The 23,611-nt window shown below is 43.6% G+C and overlaps 1 protein-coding gene and 1 non-coding gene across 5 annotated transcripts in view; both read left to right on the top strand.

Moving 5' to 3' along the window:
* Nucleotides 1-23,611, top strand: part of LOC120953800 (bifunctional heparan sulfate N-deacetylase/N-sulfotransferase) — a 178,749-nt gene that overhangs the window by 37,698 nt on the left and 117,440 nt on the right. The gene's annotated exons all lie outside the window — the stretch shown is intronic.
* Trnah-gug (transfer RNA histidin (anticodon GUG)) lies at nucleotides 18,736-18,807 on the top strand. The gene has a single exon. It is a non-coding gene; the product is annotated as a tRNA-His (tRNA).

Raw genomic sequence — 23,611 nt, forward strand, 5'->3', positions numbered from 1 at the left:
TCCTCGTGTTGCTTCCGTTTGATCTATCTCATCTCCGAATCATCCAATCAGTGTGCTTGGTTTGGCATGCGTGTGCGTGTGTGTATGTGTCAGACGCGCGCTATACCGACGACCCGGATCAGAGCTTTTGCGCGTGGTCGTCGTTTATGCCACTTTTGTTGAGCTCCGTTTTTTTTTTTGCTCACTCCTTCATCTCCGGCCCTTTGCTTTTCGGTCCTTTTGCCGTCTGGCCTTCCCGGGACATTGGGACGGGAAATTAATCGTCTTGATTGAACGACGAAAATGATATTTTCGCTGATGAGAGAGCGCAGCTATGGTGTGTGCGATGTTCTTCATCGGTCCGTCGGTGTGTGTGTGTGTGTGCTCTGGACGGGCGAAACCTTCGGCATTTTGGAGGAAACTGGTCGTTTGCTGGGGGGGGGGGTTTTTTGGTAGGTGGCCCCTTCATATTGTGGCGATTTATGTCACACTATCTCGCACAGCATCGTGGCCTGTTTGTGGGGCTCTTTTTTGCTCTCTTTCCATTTAGCAGAATCTAATTTGCCTTTGGGGCCAGGCCCCCGGGTAATGGTGTGATACAAGCGTCGATGAAAGTGATGACAAATTGTTTTATCGTGAAATCTGATTAGAAGCGATCTTTTTTGAGCGCTGCTTGGGATTAATATTGGCGAGAATTTGTTGGCGAGAATTTGTCAACTTGCAGGGAAGCGATTGTATTTCGGTTGCTGTGTGGACAAATGGTAATATTTCGTTTTTTGTAGTAGCTTTGAGTAATTAGTAGATGTCAACTTTCAGTATGTTTAGACTTTTTCAATGCATAGTTTTGTGTATTTTCATGCGATAATTAATCGTTCATCAATTAAAAAGCATTATTTTAGAATAGCCTCTCAACTTTCATGGTCTTCAACTTTCTTTGTTAATGTCAATGTTATGTGCTGGAACGTTCGTTATTGATAATGATCAAGATGCACCACCAACATCTTTTCAAGATTTTTGTTATTCCACTGAACCTTTAATCTCTGACTATCTTTACTTATCATCAGGACCTATTCTTCTTGGTTTTTTTTTCATTTTCAGATTTTTTCTTAAGTCTATAGTTGAGGCCTAAAGGCAAGTTTACTTTCATCAATTCTGGTTATTCTTAGTGTACTTTTGGTACATGAAGGAGCTTTGATAAATATATTGCTATAACTATTGAGCATCTCTTGCATTCCTTTTTAGGCTTTCGAGACGAACTATTCGTAACATTCTAAAACTATGATTTGATGGACCTTCTAGCTTGTTCAGGTGGAGGTTGTGAAGGTTGTTAATCCTTTCATACTCAATGAAAAATCTCAACGGAGATTTATAAAGGTGAATTTTATAGATCAAATTCCAGTTTTCTTGCAAAAATCACTAATCTGCAGAAACTGCTATAGGCTTCTTGCAGAAACATGTACATAGACATTACAGAATAGAAGATAAATTCAAAATATAATGAAGTAACAAAGCAAACCTAAAGCTCAATCACAAATGTCGTGTATACTGAGCAGGCAAGCGGAAATGTAGTTAGCCATTGCTGGTAATGGTAACCCTCGGAGCGTTATGACGTTTTCACGCAAAAGTCACTGAAATGAAGCTCCAACGCATCGGCATCATCCCTCTCTGTGGGTGACCCGCGAGAATGGCTTGGCTGCCGACATTCTCCCGTTTTCCGTCACTTTGGCCGCGGGCCATGCGTCTAGTTGCGGATAAAGAAAGTTTTCTCGTTATAGTTTCTAATTAGCGGGCGCATCAACTCGCCGTCGCGGCCTTCTTCGCGACCCTCGGCAGTGTCCGTTACGCTGTCTTGCGTAGCAAAGCTTTCCGAGACAAAATGCTACAGCTACATTTGACAGCTACGTAACTTTTCTGCCAGTACATCCGCTGCCCCGTCGCTGCCACTGTCGAGTAGAGAGGGGTGGTTACTGTTGCGCGTTAGCGTTTAGTGCGAAAGAAAAACTTATCCCCTCCAGCGCTAGAACCGACGAGTGTCTTAAACATCTCGCAACGCCAGCCAGACGCAAAACTGTGGCAAAAGTTAGCGTGTGAACTGGATGATACTCAGAAGTTTTGTGCAGCGTTTTTTTGTATTTGTTTCGGTTTTTAGGAATCACCTTCTTCGTTCCAGATGATTTCTGGTAGAAATTGTGGCTTTCTGTTCTACGAACACTCTGTGTATCTGTGTATTGATGTTGTTGCTGTCCACATCCGTCCGCGGGTTTTTTTCGGACGTTAGATGTATTCATTCCAGTGAATTGGTATCTCTCCACCCGCAGCGCGCACTTCATGTACCGAGCTGTGCATTTAATGTTTTCCGGTCCATTTGAGCTCCGTCTGTTGGCAGTGTATGTATCTGCTTTAATTACTACTTGAGCATCGCACTCCTGCTTCCGGCAACTCCCGGTGCACGTGCCCGGACAATCGTAAACAAGTCAATAAATGACAACAACTGGAGAAGATATATGCGTGTCCCTCCCATTCGCTGCCGCGACTGAGTATAGTACAAGACCTTGCCTATGGAATTCCAGCAATGTCGCCCCAAAGATGTCAACGGCACCCTTCCCACCCACACACGTATTGATGTCTTCTTTCCGCGCGTGTATGTTACATGTGTGTGTGTGTACTGTGTGTTGGTTTTTTTCTCTCCTCTTCTCCTTGTTGAATGGGTAGAAAAATCTCAACGGAATTGCTTTGGTTCGTGCTGCATTCGGCGTGGCCATTAAGTAAGGAAAGCGTTGCGGGTTTTGGGGCGGGTGTGGCGCAAGAGTACGTTAAGATGTTTTGAGATTCTTAGCACCGCCATCCACGCGATGCCCTCGCGCGCGCAATCATCGTGGTGTGTGCCCATCGTTAGCCGCATTTAGCTGCAAGCGACACGAAATGTCACCGTGTGTCTCTCGCTCTCCGTTTCGTTGCTCTTTGCCTGTCTCCGCGTGATTCTGTCATGTTTCTGGCTGTTTTTCATTTGTTTGTTATTGTTTTCTTTCGGTTTTGTATCGTTCTTCTCCTTTGCGTTTCCTTTTTCCCTATTTTCAAATTTCCTTCCATTAATTCAAAGCGTCGGGCCGCGCCTTTTATGCTTTACATCAAAAAAGACACAACGAACGCGCCCGCTAAGTAGCAACCTGAGGTTGACAAAGCGTGTTGCTCCGTGCCGGCGTTTGCTACGGCGGAATGCGTTTGAATGTATGTATGCTGTGTTTATTTTTCTTTCGCCTGTTTTATGCACACCCTCACACAGAGAAATATTAAAGTGCAAATTAATTGTGTCGCCGCAGACGACAACACCCCGAGTGGGAGAAAAGAATCGTCAGCTGCTGCTGCTGCTGTCGGTGGTATGGCGCGGTTTAGGGAGTGATGCGAGAGGAACCTCTTCGTACGATGATAATAATAATAATAGTGTCGTCCAAACGGAACGAAGGAGATCCATTTAATCTAGCAAATGGCGATAGCAATTGCCCAGGCGCCAGTTAGTGCGGGGCCGACAGGGTGACAGGGACAGGGATCGAAAGTAGACTAACGCCGCGCGCGTCTGTCATTGTGCGTCTTGGCGGTGACAAGGCGATGATGCCAGCCGTTGCCTCCCTTTTGACTTTGTGGTGTTGTAACAATCGGAACGGAACCGCGGACCGACGCCGATGGTGTTGATGATAATATTCACGATGACGATGACAGCTCTACGGGGATGGGCTGTTGACGGCGAAGAGTGACTAGCAGGGCAAACCAATTTGTTGCCGTGTACCTGTTTTGCGGTAATACATTTGATAAGTTGACGTTCGAACCTGTGGAGAACAGTTCGATTGATGTTGGGCACACGGTCGCGGGAATTCCACTGCCGCCCCGGGGATGCATGTAATTACACGTTTCTCGGGAAAACGATCGATTCGAACGATTCCGGTGATCATTTTGAATGATTCGCGGAAAAAGATTAATTTGGTGTGCAGTTATGCAAATTGGAAATTGCAAAACAGACGTTGAATAGTGGTTTACGCTCTGTGGAATCTTAACTTACGCAGCAATGTATGCCATATGTGGGAATGTGTTGTACAATGTACTCATTTGTACACCTGCAATCGATTGAAATATTTGTTTGATTGAAAAAAGGAATTTGTAAAAATGATTTTCTTTCTTACAGAATTCAGAATTTCTTTAAATCTGTTGCTGATTGGAGGATTTTTTGGAATGGACCATTATTACTTCGTAGATTTATGTTATGCTTTTTAAGTAGTGCCATTACTTTGATATAATTTACTTATTCAATCACAGGATGCCTTTTCTTTTTTATAATAATTAGTAAATCACTTGGATCTACATCTCCACCATCACCCATCCGGCTAAACAAATCCATTCGGGGGAATGATTCACATTCAAGCATTATGTGCCGTCGCGCTGCCGGTTCCATTAGCGCTTGATACACAGCGCTGGCTTCAAAAGTTGCAACTCACGCTAATGAGCTTTCCGTCCGAAACTAATCAAATATTCTCTTCCTCCGGACAGGAATTTGCCGTGTCCGCACACTGTACCCGCATTTATCGCTCGCCTGTCCCATAATTATCATTCACCCGCTTGATGACCCCATTTCACTCATCCATTTTGCAAGCGTTTGCAATGTTTATGATATTTTTTTTTTAGGGACGCATAGAACGTTGAGCTTTGGGTGTGATCGAGTCAGTGGTGGAATATTGCTTTTTATCATTGGGATTTTCCATTTCTCCTTATTTTCAATTCGATTATAGCAGGCCAAGGAGGGGAAGTGAGTGAGGTTAGGGAGTATTCCCTAGGCACTGGATGCTAATTCCACTCCCGGGGGCTTTATTATTTGGATTCAGTTGTGTCCGTGTTTTCGCCTGGCGGTTTTGTTTCTTCGTCGACTGCTCTTCGACCTGTTTTCAATTTTTTAGCTGAATACTAATAACCTTTCGAACTCTGCTGTGTTGGTGGAAAAATCATTTGCGATGCAAAGTGATCGATGTTATTGAATTATAAGCGACGGTGGCATAATTTATGCATGGCGAATTGTTTTAATGCGCTCCCCTCACTTGAAGACTTTTTTCGGCTCGGAGGAGGAACGTTTAAACCAGGGAGGCACACCATTATGTCCCGGCTGACGCGCTTGGGCATGAGGCAATGAATAATTAGACTAGCCTGAAATAATCTATTCGCATTTCATTATAGTCAAGCTGATCTTGTACTCGTTTATTGTGTTGTGTTTAGCACGGTTGGAAATGGATCTATTTTTATTCTTCGAAATAATGACACTTTATTTCAAAGAATCAATGTTGAAGAGCGAAGAAACACAGTAGTATTACTATTTATACATTTTTTAAATGAATTGTTTCTTTTCACAAGAACATAATGTAAGAGTCGTCCAACAAGATCAATACTAAGAGTTACTTTTCGACTTGATTTTTGGGTCCAAAGCAACAACGCCTCCGTCCGATCGCGTTAATCTGGGCGAAATAAATTTAGGAATTCTTCAAGAGTTACGTTCGGAGCATTCAGGGGGGAGAAAGGCATGCCGGTATATTATGTTAAGGATTTACAAGAGTTGAGCGAACTTGAAGAGCAAGAATAAGCAGAGAAAAGAACTCTAGAGAGGAGAAAAATCTCGAAAATTCGCCTCATTCCCAGCGGATGGTAGACGATGGCGCCCCGGCGCATCGGCGCTAGTTGCGTGATCCATCGTCTCGACATAAATCTTATCGCGAAAAAGTAATTTTACCAAGCCCGTTCGTTCTCTCTGCAGCCTTGCCACCGCACCACGGTATGCGTTTGTCGGTGGAATGTGTCCATTGTTCGAGAGAGTTGTGGACGGTTTGTCTCACTCGCGCACCCCTCTTTCCGAACCCGAAACGTTATAGGAACGCGCGCTGCAGTAACGTTCGGCGTCTCCCTTGAGACAGGCCGGTCTCCAGCAATTGGTCAACTCGTGGTGTTTCGGCGCTTTCAATGCCGGTTTCGTGTGGGGGTTCTTTTGCATCGTCGCACGCCACCAAGCGTGTGGGTGTCTATTTGTGGGTGGGTATTTAGGGTTTGTGTTCTTAATTTTTCATTATTTCGTGTTGCCCCCGTACTGGAGCCCCTGGCTGACCCTGCCTGTGGTTGCCTGATAGTACGGTTTATGGCCAAAGTAATGCGGCTACAGGACCCAAACCCGACAGGATGACGTTTATTTGTTTTTTTTTGTGTGGGCTTTTTGGAATGGATTTCTTAAAAGTTTTACCTTTTTTTACGATCTCTGCTGCTCCAAGAAAACGGGTTCTTGGTTGATATGATCGCGTGGACACTTCTTGTGTATGTGTGTGTGTGGGAGTCGCCTTATGGCCTTCTTTCTTACTTCAAAGGGTATGCCCTTAAATTGTTCCCGTAGCTTTTTCTTTCCAGCAGAAAACCAAAAAAGAAGCATACGAAGATTACTTAAAAAAAAAAACAACCTTCCCACACATACAATCCACCCTCCCCATCATCATCCGGTTGGGGCTCTGCCGGATAGTTACTACGGACCCCGGTGGTCGGTTAGCCACTCGAATGACACTTCTTCAAAGTTTTTGAGCGCAACATAAAACTTTCCCATAAGAATGGATCATAAATTCCCCTCGTCCGGTGCTATATTTTCATTCTTTCCAACCAAACAAAAAAAAAAGGGATGAAGCTATGCTAGCCGGCGCCAAACTAACACCACACTTCCTAGGGTGGTGAGACAGGGATTCCGACCGGCGACGCGGTTTGGGCACGTACACCACCGTCACGAAGGGCGCGCAAACAATAAAAAAACAAGGGAATCCTCTCTGTCCGTGGTCTGCATTTACACCCATTCTGCACACTTTCCTTCTGCTGTATCCGCCCGCAATCCTTGCAAGAGTTTTGTTTCTCCCCCGTCGTTTTTTTTTTGGTTTTGTTTTTGCTCGAAAACAATGATGAAAATGATATAAAGCGAGCACGGCAAAAGATGCTTTTCCTTTGAAACTGTTATGGACAAAATATGATACCAAAACTAACACCACCGCAAGCCTTTCCGATGGGACAGAAACATGACTTGCACTCATTATGAGTTTGGTTTGGGTGGTTTGTTTTCTACCGGTGGTGGGCAGGTTTTGAGACAGTTTTTTTTCCTGTCTGCACGTTGGTGTTGGTGTTTTTGAAAAGGGAGAGAAGAGGTCCTTTCGCCGTTCTTTGCTTCGTTCTTTAACACCGTTCCTTGCCAGCCTTTTGCTCCCTCCCCCGTACGAAGGTGTGCATTTTTACTAGACAGTGGAGAGAAGAGGATATTTTCGGTACTCCGGCGGGCAAGCGATTCTTTTGTATTATTAATTGTCTCAAATTGCATTGTTGTTTTATGCCGGTGTGTGTCGTCTGTGTGTCGGGATTACGTGTCTGTGGAGCACGTTCGAAGCCGGGTCGCCATACGTTATGATATGGACCTATATGCAGTATCCTTTGACGCTTTAGCACACGGAAACGATGTAACATACGGTGGAAAAACATGACGAGAGCAAGTTGTGGAGCAGGGAGGATCATGAAATCGTTGGTGTCGTGTAGGCGGGTGCTTAAATTGAGCCAGATTTTAATTGGTTAGCGTAGGTAGACTGCACGCTGCATGCTTGCATTGAGCTGCATTGTACAATGTAATTTGGTTCAATTTGATGTTGAAAAATTCTTTGATAATCGAATGTTGGATCGCATTTGCGTATATTTTTGGTGTTTATTGAATGCTTTATTCTTCTGATTTTTACATTCGCTCTATATGAATTTTAAATTTAATAAAAAGTTAAATTTGACAATTAGCTAAGATAGCTATAATGTTAGTAGAAACTGTATCTGTATCTTTAGAACAGATTTTTAGAACAGAACAGATGGTGCGGAGTATTGTAATTAATGAGGATGATTAATTCTTGGCAATGGGAGCCTTAACAATATTGGCCAGTTGGTTATATGTAGTTTGACGGTTGGTGGCTGAAATCATGTCAACAATCATTCACACATCTTCACGCTGAAGCAAACATGTTTTATTAAGAAGGGTTAAAAACTGTTCGATTGCATAAAAGTATTAAAAATATTAAAACCCATTTAATATCGAAAAAAGAAAACGAAACGGGTCTAAAATGCATCTTCGCTTGAGCATTAATGATGAAATTGAATGTGGTAAATTTAAAATGGATACAACCTGGAAGATTAATACATCGTGCTTGTTATACTGTCAGACTGAAACAAACTCCATGTACAAGGATAGCTCATTTTTGCACTAATACAACGAGCTTGGATTTTTGACAGTAGCCTCGTTCATTTTTTCATGCAGGCACGCAAGTTCAAAGTAAATGAGTTGTTAATTTGCCGACTATTTTTACTCATTTTTTCCCTAAATGCTCTTTAAAACGATATTGTTATGGTGAATTGCAAACGTAAAAATTATTTATGAGTACCACATACTGAAAACACCAAGTTCAATTATTACACTCCTATCCTAGGGGGCCCTTTCCGTTTTAAGTTCGTAGGCTAAAATTTCCGCCCGTCAACTGTTTGCAATGTACAGCAGTTTTCGAGCAGCTATCAAAGTGGGTGTAATATACAGATGGGCTTATCCCAAGGTATATGAATTTAGAAGTCTGATTTTTATCGTTTCTGCTTCTGAATGAAGATTGTAAGAGTGTTTTGAGTATTCGTCAAGCCTCCAGAAAGCTCGTTGGTGCAAAAGTTTTCACTCGTTCTGTCAAAAAGTGATGTTCAAAATTGGTTACGAAAACATGCTATGAGACCACCTGGACTACATACACTTTGATTCTAGATTCCACCACCTGATCTCTTTAAGGCACCTTGGGATAAAGGAAAACACCACCTTGTTTTGCCATTTTTCGAGCAGATACTCGCATCTAATTCTAACTTTGAGGCTAGAATAATCTAGACTGAAAATTGCAGACTAGTTTTGTGTGTGGTTTTGTATGGAGTGTTTACATGATTTTTCAGCCTCCAACTGTCAAACTCCACACAAAAAACTGACTAGGGACCATTAGTACAATATTACTATTTATTGATTATTCAAATTATTCAGTAACACAATTATATTATACTAGCTGACCCGAGAAACTTAGCTATTCCAAAACAAATTAAAATATTTTATTTTTTATTATTGATTTGTTACTTGGGATAGTTGTATCGTGTCCGTATCCCCTCAGGATTCGATGATCGAGTGTAAACCGCCAGGCTCCTCACACCAAGTGTCAAAGTGCCGTATACAACACAACAACAATCCTGCTCTTTGTATGGAAGTTTAAAAATCATTTTTAAATTAAATTTGTTACACTAAATTTGAACGATTTTTAAGTCTTAACACCTATTCTTATACCACCATAAGGTGTGTGCGAAGTTTCGTTGAAAATGTTCCAGCCGTTTCGGAGTTTGCTCGCAACAAACACCGTGACCCGAGATTTTTATATATATAGATTTATGCTAGGCAGTGGTGCTTAATATTATTGACATTTGAGTATATTATGTTAGAGCTATATTTTATAATCAGCACGACATGGCAGATTCTATTCAATAGTGAAATAGAAATGCAATGAAGTTGAATGAATGAAGTTTTGTTATGTCAAATACACAATTTATTTCGATTCTTCTTGTTTTTGGACCCAAACTGTTATCTTTCACTATTTATTACGTTTTTTTAAATCTATATCCCCGTGCACGCCCATTCAAAATGCTCAACTTCTGGATCAATAATTTTAAATTGATTATCTAGTTTCCGACACTTTGATTACACTATTTGTTACCCCGGGCCCCTCTATAAACCCTTTACGACAACACGGTGGGAAATTTATCGCACCCTACCTTCAACCCGAATTAGTAGTATGCATTTCGTGTGTATTCACGCGTGCGGCCCCATTTTTTTTCTTTTCTTGGTGGTGTCTTTGCTTCCCTTTTTTGCCGTTTAAATTCCGTTCCCGAGCGCGTGGGCAGACGGGTTTGTTTTGGGGATGCCGCGTGCGTGTGTGTGTGTGTGCTTTCTCTCTCTTACTCTCAAACGCAGCAAATGCACGCTCACTCGGGCCGGTCATCCAGGTGGATTACTTCGTATAATCCACCCGTCGGAGTTAAACTGCCGAAGAAAGCAGGGCCAAAAGTCTCGTGCGCCAAGCCGTGGACTAACAAACTGTCCATAAAAAAGAAAGAACGAACGCAAGAACAAACAAAAAAAAACGGGATAGAAACTCCACATGCGTGTATGCATCAACGAGACGCGCCGAGATAAATGGGAGTAACGTTCGTTCCGACCCAAGGGTGGGTCTCGGTGACTGTGAAGCTCTGGGGCGCTCGCCGCTGTTTCCAAAAAACATGAGTGGCAATCATCAGCATAGTATACAAATTTTTCGTATGTGTCGTTTTCACTGCCGAGGAGGCAGGCAGGCTGCCGTGGCCGGACGGAAAGAGCCCCAAAATGAAAACAAAAACCAAGGCGTCGACCCAATGTCGACCGTGGCATATCCATCCCCCCTCCGACTCAACTCATTTTATTAGTCTGTGTTCTCTCTTTTTCTGCATTTCCGTAACTGCCGATGGTCTGAGGAAGATATACGTACTGGTGTGAGTCTCGCGGGAATAGCAGAGCACTTGGGTCTTTAGGGTCTCCGCTTTGTGAAACGCATCATTTCCGTCCGGCATCTCATCGAGCATAATCCTTTGCCGTTGTTCAGTTGTTCATTGCTCCTCCGCTGCTTCTTTGCCTCTCGATCTAGCACGATGATTGAAGACGATTATATTCTCTCCTTCCTTTCGACCGAGACTCGCACACCCAAACGGAGACGTCGCTTCATTTCCCGCTGCGTTATGCTGCTTGCCGCCCGCCCATGTCCCTTTTATTTTGTGACGTTATTCAAAATCGATTGGTGGTAATTTATGTTTGTCGTACTCCGGTGTGTTTGGTTCTTTATGCTTTGTTCCCGTCTGCCTTTCACGCGGGGAAACCATTTGGAGCTGAGGACGTAACCACACACCACAAGACAGAACTCATTTCCTTTTATCTGCACTCTTTGTGTGTGTGTGTGTACCGCGTAGGTGTAAATTGAAATTGTGGGAGATACATTTATGAACGGAAAGGCAACAAACTACGCGCTTCAAGGTGCAAAAGGATGCAAGAGGAATCTGAAGTGCAGTCGATTGGATTGGTTCTTATTGGAATAAGAGATAAAGGGGGAAAAAACAGCTTTACAACAAATCATGCTGACCAGTAGGGGGGACGATTTGCACCGCTTGTTCCCAATCAGTGAGCGAGCGACATAACGGTGATATGAAGTACGTTCTACATACACATGCACATGCAACATTATTGTGCCCTTAAGGGCATTGTGGCGACGTCTTTGCGATGCTTCCAGCCAAGGGTTCGGTACTACCCGCGGAGATGTACCGCGATGAACGGTTTATGGGTAAAGGAGCAGTGCAATTTATGATTCGAATTCCTTTTCCCTTTCCACTACCATAGGAGTGGGGGGTTGGGGGAAGCAAATGCAAGGATGACAATTAATTTTACCATCGGCCCGGCCTGTTCGGTGTTTGCAACGCTTTACGCTAGATTGTGCCTTTGGTTTGCGACGTCACAAATCTTCATTTGTGCGGGTCGGGAACGACGAAATGAAGCAATACATTCATTACCGTGTGCGCATAACATGTCGACAAAATTAAAATGTAATACCGCGGGGGTTCTCTCTGTGTCTTGCGACGGCGGAACGTGGGTACAGCACAATGTTAATTTCGTACGTTATTTCGTTTGCAATTGGTTTTCACTTTACCGAAACATTTTATTTAGCTTTTGGAGTTAACAGATCATCGTGCTTGAGAGGGTACGCTCGTGTAGCTTGCTCATTTTAATTAATCTGTTTCTTTATTGTTGCTTATTTTGAAAATTGCTCAATTTTATCATGTGAAGTTTATGAGACAGAGCAAAAAAGAGGGAAATAAAATTCAACAATAAACCGTCGTTTGAATTTAGAATGGCAATTGGTAATAAATTTAAATTGATGCTTAACCACTTTTTTTGTCATACTATAATTGAAATATCGCTCTCAAGCGCCACTACTGCACTGATAAAGTTGCGGATCATTTCGTTGGCCATAATACCATTGGGCCATGACTGTGATGCAATTCTGAGTGATTCGGTCGAGAGATAGCGGAGAGAGAGAGAAAGATGAAAATAAACGAACCGGGGATGAGATGCCGAAATTACAAATTGCATTTCGGGTGTGCTACGGTGTTGGGACATTCGAGCGAAATGCAATTTATGGTTCGCACCTGATCTGCGTTCCGAGCATCCATGATGCTGTCTGTGGTACGTAACAACACTGTCAGGCTCATCTTTTGATCATTATTGTGGCTTTTTTTGGTGTTTGCACAGTTGGTCGGAAAAGCCTTGTTTAATTAACAGTGACAGAAAGGTCCTATTCTATTAAAATAAACAAAATTAAACTATACTATTCAAAGAATTGGCAAATAAATCCATTTTTATAGCAATATTGAGTTATGCTGAGGTACTCATCATTCGTGGAGAAAGATTAAAATCTATGTAACATTTTGAAACTGATATGGCTACTGCAAAAAGCAAGCGCGAGCGAAGGAAGATATAATTATTATTTTTGAAGATCCTGTTTTCAATAAAACAAATTTTAATATTGTTATGCGATGTGCCTCACCAATTTCGCAGTAAAGTACATACAATTTCATTGAAAGAGAATTCAATAAAAATACATTGCAAATGAATAGCGCACTACTTAACACACCTGCGAGGTGGTGGTGGGCATGATATTTGAAACCAATGCACCAAACACCGAATGATAGTGCTCTTTCTCATTAACGCATTTCACAGTTTCGAAATTGAACTCGATCGCGTTTTTCCTACCCGTAGCGTGTTTCACTGACTGCCACGGACCATTCCAGGATTACGTGTATTACATCTGACGCGGTGTCTACTGGAGCATATTATTAAAATGCTATTTGCCAAATGCACCTGCGTACGACACGTGCCTCCACCGTGAAGCGCGCGTATCCTCTTACCCTGGCATGGCTGACAAAAGATCGGCCCGACGGGGCCAATATGCTGCGTGCAATCCCTCGCCATAATGTACAAATGACGCTTCCCCGGATGTGTTCGGAACTTCGTAAATTAATTCTTTTATATTTTTTTTATCCACACACCATGGAGTTGCGCCTGTGAAGTGCTCCGGTGTGTAAACTGGAAGAAGGAAAGATGTGTTGTGTTCGTACCATCGTTTGCTGTGACCTCATTCGTCAAGCGCTCAGCCGGATTATGATAAATATTAATTAATTTTACTGCGCCACCTTCACACCGACACTTCGATATTGGACATGGTTTTTTGTTGTTGTTGTTGTTTTTGTCGCCTGGCCTGAACGTTTGAACCTCCCGCACATCAGCATGAGAGGGGCCACATGCTGTTGCTGATCCGCGTTATGATGGTGTGCAGGGTTGAGTGTTGCCTTTTACTCCCGATCACGTTCTTCTTAATCCCCCAATTTTCGCAACCAGCGAGAGCTCGGCAGGTCGTCGCGGTGGGAAAAAATCATTATCGGTGGACAAGGGAGCAATTTTGGACTGCTCCAAAAGGGTAGTTCAATGGAATTTTCGGTTCGCCGCGTGGTGTGGGTACGGTCCGTTGCACTTGTTTTGCTTGCATACAGTGTGTGCACATTCCTTTCGCAGTGGTCTCATTTGTCAAATGATTGGAAAATTCAGTAAGAGAGTATCTGGAGCAAAAAAACAAAAAAACAAAAACCCGGCAAATGAAAGCGGAAGCGCGGGAGTGAGAACAATATCGTAACTTAATTAAGAATCAATTCGTGCGCCGGCACACACAACTTTGTTGTACGATGGATGGTGGTGTACCGGTTGAGGCAAAGGCAAAAACGATGAAGTAAAATTAATTATAAATCTCGTTTTTGTGCTGTGCTGCAATACATTTGATGCTCTCACTGGTTTTTGTTGACCTGCTTTTTTTTTGGAGGATTTTTAACCGTTTGGTGGAAATATTGTGTTATTCTGTGCGACTTACCCTGTGATTATTTGCTCCAGGCAATGTGTCTTAATAGTAGAGTTATTGCTTGCGCAATAAAGGTAGTGTAGGGTTAGTTCGTTTTTTAGCTGAAGATAAAATCCGTCCAGATGGTTATATTCCAGCTTTGTATGGCAAAAAGATGCAATTAAAAAATGAAAATTAAATCAACAGCACCACGAAGACGATTTGCCTGAGTTGTTTTATGGACTTCTATTGCCTTTCTTGCGCCTTTCTCTCTCTGTGTGCGTGAGCTGTTCTCCATTTTACACTTCCGGTTTGGAAATTATGCACAACACCGAGCCGAGCGCGCGGAGTAATGCGCACGAAATTAAATTAGTGCCGTCATTTGCGATTTACGTCGTCATTTGTCAATTGGTCCTGATGCAATCAACAGAACCGGGTGGACTCTGGGGGCACTGTCCCGTGAGCAGTTCTGCTTCTTAGCGCTTCCACTCGCTCTCGCCACCAAGATGCACAAGGGATAATGCTGCCCTGCGGGTGCTGATGTTGGAAAATGATCTTTAATTCTTGCTTTAAACGTTCGCCCTGTCCGCGTGTACACTTTAATGATGCGACTTCAAACGGTTGTAAATGTTGCTTAATTGTTGCCATTTGCCATCATCACGCACACTTCTCTGCCCCCCCCCCCCCCTCCCCCCTTGTACACCGTCGGCACTGTAAACATGGTGCAGATAATAAACACATTCAAGCAATAAACTGCAGCTTCACGACGGGGCCCTTGCGCGTTGTGCGGCGGGTTGCCGTCTTTTAGGCGGATACGGTGCTTGAAAGCAGTGCTTTAATTTTCATTTCCATCTCAACGAGGAACACACCCCGGGAGTTAGAATTTTTAGAGTGCGCTTCATACTGTATCTGTCGAGTAACTTACTAACCTGTATGTGTGTGTTAAAACGTCACGCTAACAAGCAACGGCGAAAAAAGATAAACAATTTCCGTTGGTGGTTTTCCGTTGAAATTGTAAAATTGAAAATGAACCTGCTGCTAAGGGGCGGTGGCGGTTGGTGGTCTATTGCGCACTGTTGCACCGGGGCACGATTCTTGCGAACAGCCTGCTTCACCTACACAAGCAGGTGCGGAAAGCATACCGTTCACAATTTCGGTACAAACCATTTCCATCCGTTTCGGCACCAAGCACGCGCGGGCGCGCGCGAGAAAACCTTAATTACGTTACCCGCCCGCGTGTTCTTCTTGGTTGGTTGGCCCCGTGTGTTAGCGCGGGAGGCGCATGGTTGTTGGGGATATCTTATTAAAACTTTTCCTCTCCGTCTGCTGCGTGCTGTTAGAGATGTTAGAGATTTTAGTGGGTGTGTTTTTGCTACCTTCTCCTTTGCTGCTGTTGCTGTTTGGGGTTTGTTTTGCTGAGGGACATCCCGACAAAGGACGAAAAGTTGGGCAAATCTTTGAATGGCAAGATTCAAGCGGGGGTCGGGGGTCGTACGTTTGTATTTGTTTCCATTCCCTTCTCGGTGTCGTGTGCTGCAGTGTGTTGTAGTGATTTTTTCTTTCGGTTGTTGGTGTTGGCATTTCATTCATTTTCTTCACCATTTCGCTTGTCACTGTTGTTAGTGTATGATTGTGTAGATACTATGAGCACGACTAATGTATGAACTGCTTTTCCTTTCAGGTACGTGAATGCGACCAAGGCGCGTGTGTTGGGCTGGTGGATGGAACCCGCTTGAGCGGAGTATGCAGTACTTTGGTTCTTGAAAGGTTTAATTAAAATTAAAGCCCTGATACTTTTGTTTCGGCTCTCCGTTTCGTGAGCTTCACGTGCTTTCTAATCTCGGGTAATGTTTCGATCCTGAGCGGACGAGATACTAGTGATGCGGCGGCATCGTCTTCGACCCGCTAATCGGCCACGTCTACGGTTTGTTTGCCTAATTTCAGGCGCTTTTGCTGCTGCCAGAGAGCACAGGAAATGGGCCCAGTTTGCTGACATCGTTTGTGGAGCATTTTATTACTGAAGATTCGCTTTTGGAATGATGTTATCGTTGAGATTTTCCAATAAAATCTCTCCCTGTCTCTCCTAACTTCTTCACCGGTTTTTGGTGCGTGGCAAAACGTTGGAAAATAACGTTCCAGTGCTTTGCTTTGACACGCGTTCAAACTGCCCGTCCGCTCGCCGCCGACTATTTCGAATCAGATAAGCATTGGACGGGACGGGATTCAAAAATAGCGAAGGAATTCCGCTTTGCTGTTAATTTTTACGTTCACCCTGATACCGGTGTGGGTGAGTGTGATCAAGGTTAATTTATGGGCTTGCAAAAAAGAAGCGTGTACCTCCGAGGCCGCCCTCGAACCGTTTGGGGAATCATTAGTGAAACCAAGATAAAGACAACGGGGCGAAAATATGCCGTCGGGGTTTTTCGTGCCTGTAATCTTGATTGGGAACCTTTTGCGGATGCGTAGAACATCAACCCCCTCCCATACGCGTACTGCGGAGTGGGGCTGGTAACGTGGAGAAGGAGCAATTCATTAGAATAATTAACACTTTTGACCGGCCGGGCAAGGCAAATCGAGCGTCTGGTGGTTGCGTTATCGCTCCAGTGCCCATCCCGGGGATGATCCCTTCCCGGAATCGATGGAACCGATTGAGAAATTAAAATTAATTGCCAAATTGATCCATCAAAACAGACGCAGCGGAGGGGAGTGTTAAAGGGTGTGCATTATCGTTTTCCTCCACGCTCCACGACAAAACATGTCAAGTTATCGTTTGGACAGGGAAACATTATGTCGAGATTGTTATTATTAGACGTTTGTTAAGATGTTTGGTTTCGGTTCGCCGAAATCTGCGTCGTTGACGTGCCACGAGGCACGCTTGTGTAGCGCTTGCTTTCCGACAAATGTTAGCCCTTTGCTGCTGCTGCTGAAGGGAAAAAGGATTTAAAAGCAACCGAGCAAAACAATAGCTCTCGGCAATGAATTATGTATGAACATCGATCGAACACAAGTACCTTCATCCCTCCTGCTTGTATCCCGCGTCTGAGTATCTGCGACAAGCAGCCTTTAGGATAAAAATTAATTCTAAATCTGCGCGGGCGAAATTTATGCAACGTGAATTTTGGATCGGAAACCGGTAAAAATCTCAGCAAAAAGGTAAGCTTAGATGAGATGCACATTATGCAGGGACACGACATCTCCTCATTCGTGCCGCTCTGCTGAGAGCTTCACCTCGCTCAAGAGCTTTCAAAAATGATGTTGTAAGCCTTTTCCTCAAAAACATCGGATCCGGAACCGGCTGTCGAAAATCGGCCGGCGTGTGTGCCGGAAGTTGAAGAGTGCTGCAAGCAGACAAAGAAGCTTATGTTTAAGAGACTCGATCAGACAGCTTCTGTTTGACGAGCGTCTATTATGATGATCGTCTAGCACGTGGTGGTCGCACTTGCAATAAATGTAATACACGCCTTCGAGGCAGCTAGCACACACTCAGATGAAACTGAAAGAGGGTCCAAAATTTCGTTTCAGCAACAGCATATTTATGACGTAGCGTCGGAGCCATATCGGTAGCGGCCATAAGGCCCACACACACACACACACACCGTAAACCCAAGGCAGTGAAATTACTGATACGCAGGTTCTGCAGCCATTTTTTACGATCTCCTTTGGGACGGAAAAATGTTTCTTTCATCCCAATTTCGGGGCGAAAGTGAAAAAGCTCCTCGCCTTTTTATTGCCCATTGAGCACTGCGTCCTTTTACCTTTTTTCCTCTCTTGTAACGGTTCATCTTCAACGTAGTGTTATGCTCTACTCGTGGACACAAAAAAAGAGTGATCAAGAAAAACAGGCCACTTGGAAAAATTGTAAGACCTGTTTCAAAAAATACTCTAAAGATGTGGGGCCCCGTATCGATGGTGTCAATTTTACTTTCCACCCCAATTGGGTTCCTCCGGGTTAACGCGTGCGTTCGGGAAAATTAGAATGCCACCCGGTCACTGTTCGCTAGAGTCGCCTATAGCGAAGACGCCGGGGCAGCGAACGGTCAGATAAGCGTTTCGTAATTAAGATTTACAAAGTGTTGCCCACCTGCTTCGCAACCGGCGGCGATGGCGAGAAAGGGGTTTTCAGCATCGATGAGCTGTTCCGGCGCATTAGTTGTCCCGAATGCCCCTTTCACCAGACCATGAAAATAATGATAAAAGTTAGGCCTCTTCGGTATGAAAATATGTGCAATTAAGAATCGAAAGGGTAAGGGATGTTGGTAGAAGTTAAATTTTTCTTACAAATTGGGACAAACACTTGCTCGCTGTATCTGAAGAGTTTTTTTTGTCTCTTGGCTATGTTGTGTGTGTGATTTTCACTAACGCAATCTATACTAATTGTTATTTATTGCCCACTATTTTGTAGGTGGCTTGTTGTTGTCGTCATCGACTTGATTTCGCCGGCAAAGTAACAGACTGAAGCTTTTTTACCGGTTCTTTGGATTGGTACGGGTCTGTTGGGTCATTATTTTACCACCACCGAACCAATGCTGACGTTTGCTTTCTTTTCTTCGCGTCGATTTTGGTTTGTTGCTTGCAGTGTCAGCGCTTTTGCTTTCATTTTTGCTTTGGTCATTCGGCACACCACAGACCCGGTTCGGTGAAGTCGGTGTAATACGATTATATTGGCGTTTCGATGCTTATGATCTCGTCAGCCTCGATAGCCGTGATCGTCTAGTGGTTAGGACCCTACGTTGTGGCCGTAGTAACCCAGGTTCGAATCCTGGTCACGGCAGCGTTGTTGTGTGTGTACAATTTGTGCAACGAAATACGCTGTCACGGATGAGGTTGTTGACGTGCGATGTTTTTTTTTTATTGCTTAACTTCCTCTGAGGCACTTAATGAACGAGAACGAAACATTTATGTAGCACCCAAAATTTGCTTTGAACTAACAATTACCCCCTGAAACACACTTTGACACTTGGTTATGAAATGTGTTCCACCCCGTGCTAAGCGAGTGTAAAACTATTCTAAATTAAATAAAGAAAGTCCGTTTGCTCTCCTTAAAACTTGCTCCTTCTGGCCCGGACAGTGCCGAATTGTACGCCTTGTTCAAGCGTGAAGCAAAAAAAAAAGGCAGACAAGTAAAAAGCACTCCTAAACGGTGTATCACTTAATAGGATTACGTTATGCATTTCACAGCAGCAGTGCGCGTGTCGAGATAGCAAGCTAAACTAAAACGAAACGAAAGCGAAAAAAAAAAGCCATCAACGCTTTTCTTGTGGTAGTGTGTTGCTTTGTTGTTTTTGTTGTTGCTGTTGTCTATGCTGCCCATTTTAATGTTGCACTCCCTTTCGAACAACCGACGTGCAACCGAATCAAACAAACACAGAAAACACGCAAAGAAACAACAATAGAACAGGCAAACCACACGCAAAAAACCGTTGGAAAGCAAACTGAGCTTCTCCTGAACTCCGCACTTGTGGCGAGCAGTCTCGGGATAACTGGGGCAAAAGAAAACTAGCTCCCCGTAACAGTGTCGTTTCGGCAAAAGAACGCTAATAGTTTCCCTTATCTTTGGTCCGACTGCAGCGTGCACTGTAGTAGAACGAACAGAGCCCACAGCACTACTACTACTACTAAAATAGTGGTGAAATGTTTCTTTCTGGGCTGGTTGCATTTAGATGCAGCTGCTCGCAACCATTTGCATAGACGATTAAATGGTGTCCACTGGTGTTGGGGAACGGGAAACTGGTGGTTTCTCAACCTCTCCAGTCCTTCCCATTTCCCGGTCAGCGATGTTGTTCATTGAGTGGAAACGGGTGGTGTGTGTGTGTGTGTATGTGTGGAAGAAAACAACAACTGAACCATAAAATGGTAATGGGGATAGCCAAAGTTCCCCAAAAATAAATTTATTTCCATTTGTGTGTTTATATTTAGTTAGCCTATTTTCACGCTTCACTTTTCGATTATTTCTTTGCTCTCTTTTCCTGTTTTTTATCTGTATTTCTCTCTCTATCTCTCTATGTGGAAGAATTGTATCGTTTGCACTGTGCACTCACAGATCGACCCAAGCTCCTCTTATCACCATGAAACCAGGTAGCATTTGTTGCTGGGAGGTAATAGCATCGTACACAGTGCCACCATCATCCCTTTAACTTGCACAACAATTTGTTTTGCTTTTAACGTGTGTGTGTGTGTGTGTGTATTGTTTTTTCCTCTTGGCGCCACTTAACTGGTATCCATCTTCTCTAAATGAAACACACGTGACGCGATACATAAACCACCGGCGGCGCGGCGTGCTACATAAATGGTTGTTTTATTTATTTACATTTTTTTGTTGCTGCTGTTGCTTCTGTTTTGCATGCTCGCGTGGTAAACGGTATCAACCCGGTATCGTTCCGGTGCAATCCAACGCCGAATAAATCAAATGCTTTTGGTGTACGATGTTACGAATGTGGCAGATCAGCAAAAAAAAAAAAAAAAAAAAAAAAAAAAAAAAACAACAACCTAAATCACCTTGGGTGGGGCGGTTCGATTTTCGTGAATGAAAAATAGAGTACAAGGTGGAAGGAGGCAAGCTGTTGATTGCGCTCGAATCGGGGTCATTGTAACAGAGCTGTGTGCTGCTGATGCGTCTATTTTTAGCAGCGCACAATTCAAACATTAAACTTAAACCCACGGACGGCTCGGCGGGTGGAAAGTTTTCCGCCCGAAGCGCACACTCGCTCTTGTGGTTAGGAACTTTAGCCAGCACGCAAACAGAAAATAGCAAAAAAATTTACAAAAATAAACCACACAGCGCTCTGGAGATGTCTGGGAATAACGGAAAATCTTAGAATGAATGAAGCAGTGTGTTTTTTTTTGTACCAAACTGAAAAATGAACACCACCAGGCATAAGCGCAGTTTACTTTCGTGGTAAGATTTTAAGATTGCTTTTAATAATGCCAGAGCTTCGCTCGCTCCTCTTATCGGCAACCGTTTTCAAGCATCCCAAGTTTGATCTTGTTCGGGAGAAATACTGATAGAAACAGGGAAACTCTTCCAAAGAAAGACGCATGGTATTGTTCCGTGAATCAAACATTCTTCTCATTCACTACCATAATCCAGCTCCAGTGCTTTTGGATTTAATTCTGTAGTGAAGCAAACCCAATGGTAGTGGGCTCTTGCCCTCCAGCTGAAGTAATTGTAAGTTGTACAAATCAGAAAACCATCTTAAGCAGCTACGGCAAGCTTCTTACACTGACCCATTACCTCCCAGCGAAGGCCCGGAAGGAAGCGGAACTGGGAACTAGCGCTGCCTGCGGTAGAATGACTTGTTGAAAATGTTTTCGCCGAGCTCTAGAAGCCCTGGCAGCATAATACATCAGCTCTGCTCAGCTTACGTGTTTGTGCTAGCTACGTGTGTGTGTGTGTGTGTGTGTGTGAGTCAGTGTGCGGAAACTGTGTGTTTGCTTCATCAGTCAGCAGTGTGTGTGTGGAAGGTGTTGATGGGGCATTGGATGGGGATGGAAAATTGGGTTGGTAGGGTGTTCGCTTTGACGGCTGCTGCTCAGCATGCTGGGTTTTATGGAATTTAAGCGCAGTGCATGGAATTGATTGGCCAGAGGCTAAGTGGGTACGGTACGGTAGGTACAATGGTGCACGGTATGGTGTGTTGAGGTGCTGATGAGAGATCAATTTACTTCAATTAATTATTGCTGCTCATTTGTCATTATTAGTGCGAATCACGGTACACGGCAATCATTGGCTGGTGATGGGAGTTCTCGGACGTTCTCGGACGAGGGAGTGCCCCCATGAAAGCATCTCACACGGAAAAAGGTTGTAAAGCGTGACGTTGCACATTTGGTTGTTTTTTCCATGTATATTTTTTACTGAGGATGTTTTGGTTTTGATGGTATTGTGGGTAAAATATCATAATTAAGATTTATATTGAAACATAATTATGCTGTAATAAAGTGTTTTTTAAGACTTCAAAATCAAATAGGATAATGAATGGAACATACTGGAGCAATATCAAATTGTTGACATTATGAAGGGTTGTCTTTCAAAGTCAGCTTATCGATGGGGATTTTTGACGGTACTTGCTATGACTATTGTGCTCTCTGAACAACACAGAAAGCTCTTACTTTGTGACTTCATCGCAAAACTGAAATATTTCTTGTCCATGTCTCCCGTAAGTCCTAGGAGGAAAGATGTTTTGGGTAAACTTTCTCGTAACAGTCCCTCGGAATTGATTGTGTCCAGGACCGGGAATGATTCTCGTTGAAAGCAGCGTGCAATGAAAAAAGGGCAACCGCTGGTGTGCGTTAATTGCCTCTGACATCCCCACAGAAAGGAGAAGGATCCGGAGTGGGCAATCTTTTCCAACCAATATCGAAAAAGTAGCCTTTGCGGAGCTTAAGCAACTTACGACTGGAAAGTTTTCCGTTTCGGTCGCCTCGGATGCCCGTCCAAAAAGCTGCTGTGGTGCGTTTTTGAGTAGAAGCTAATGGGTTGATAGAATTGCGGCGAATCTTGCGAGCAGTTACCAAGGCAAAAGGTTATTTTTGGTCCATCCCCTTGCGCTTCCGAAGCTACGGTGTGCTTCTTGAGCAAAGTCGATCAACGCTTGCTGGGGTAACCTCTGGCATGATGGTAACGGGGGTTACGTTAAAAGCATCCAACCTGTGGTGGGTTTTAAGTTTTTTGCTAGGCAACTAGTTGCTACAGGTAATGCCGCTGGGTCATATAAATAGACGGCAGCGAGTGGAGTGCTGGATACTGGATGGTCTTTCTGGGAAGTACACTGTTCAGGGCAAAAACGGCACGATATCGAGTTTGGCAGAGTGGGGAACCTTGGCTTTGTCTGATAGATAGGTCAGCAGCTCGAGCTAAAAGTTAAATTGTGCAGTAAAAGTTTAGCCAATCATGAGGTGGTTTTAAATAGCGTGGATGCCTAGTTTTACCCGTAGTCGTCATTCATTTGCTGCTTTTTTGGAGCTTCGTCATTTGGAGAATAACGGGTGGAAGTGGCAAGTCACCACTGTGCTACGAAGGAAAGGATTATTCCACTCACCTTAATGGATATCCGTTTGTAGGAGGCATTTAGAGCTTAGTGTAGATGCTTAGTGAATTTGGGGCTAAATGAACATAGTGATTTACTTTTTAAACCTGTCTGTAAATTGTTACATTAGAATTTATCGTAAAATCGATTTCGATGTATGTAGCCATGATAAGATAATTGGATATTGGTAAGATATTGGAATATGCATTAATATTTTTACTTCTTGTATGTAAAATTAGCTCAAAACTCGTACTTCTATGCACCAATCAATGCTCTAACCTCATTGAAGTATGTTCCTTATTCATAGTAATACTAGGAACTGTTCCCAACCTGTATTCTTGTATCATTAAGCCCAATCCTCTTGCTCTTGCTCTTATTTTCAATACCTGTAATAGCCTGAGGTAAATGTTTACCAACGTTTGGTAAGGGCGAGGAAGGCAAGAACACAGCCAGACTCAATTTCCCTTCTGCCAACCAGAAGTTCCGGTACGATCTACTCTACCAGTTCACTCCACCTCCGGGATCTTTCATGAGCATGAGGTTCATGAAAGA

The sequence above is a fragment of the Anopheles coluzzii genome, chromosome 2, assembly GCF_943734685.1.
Source record: "Anopheles coluzzii chromosome 2, AcolN3, whole genome shotgun sequence".
NCBI classification, from domain to species: domain Eukaryota; kingdom Metazoa; phylum Arthropoda; class Insecta; order Diptera; family Culicidae; genus Anopheles; species Anopheles coluzzii.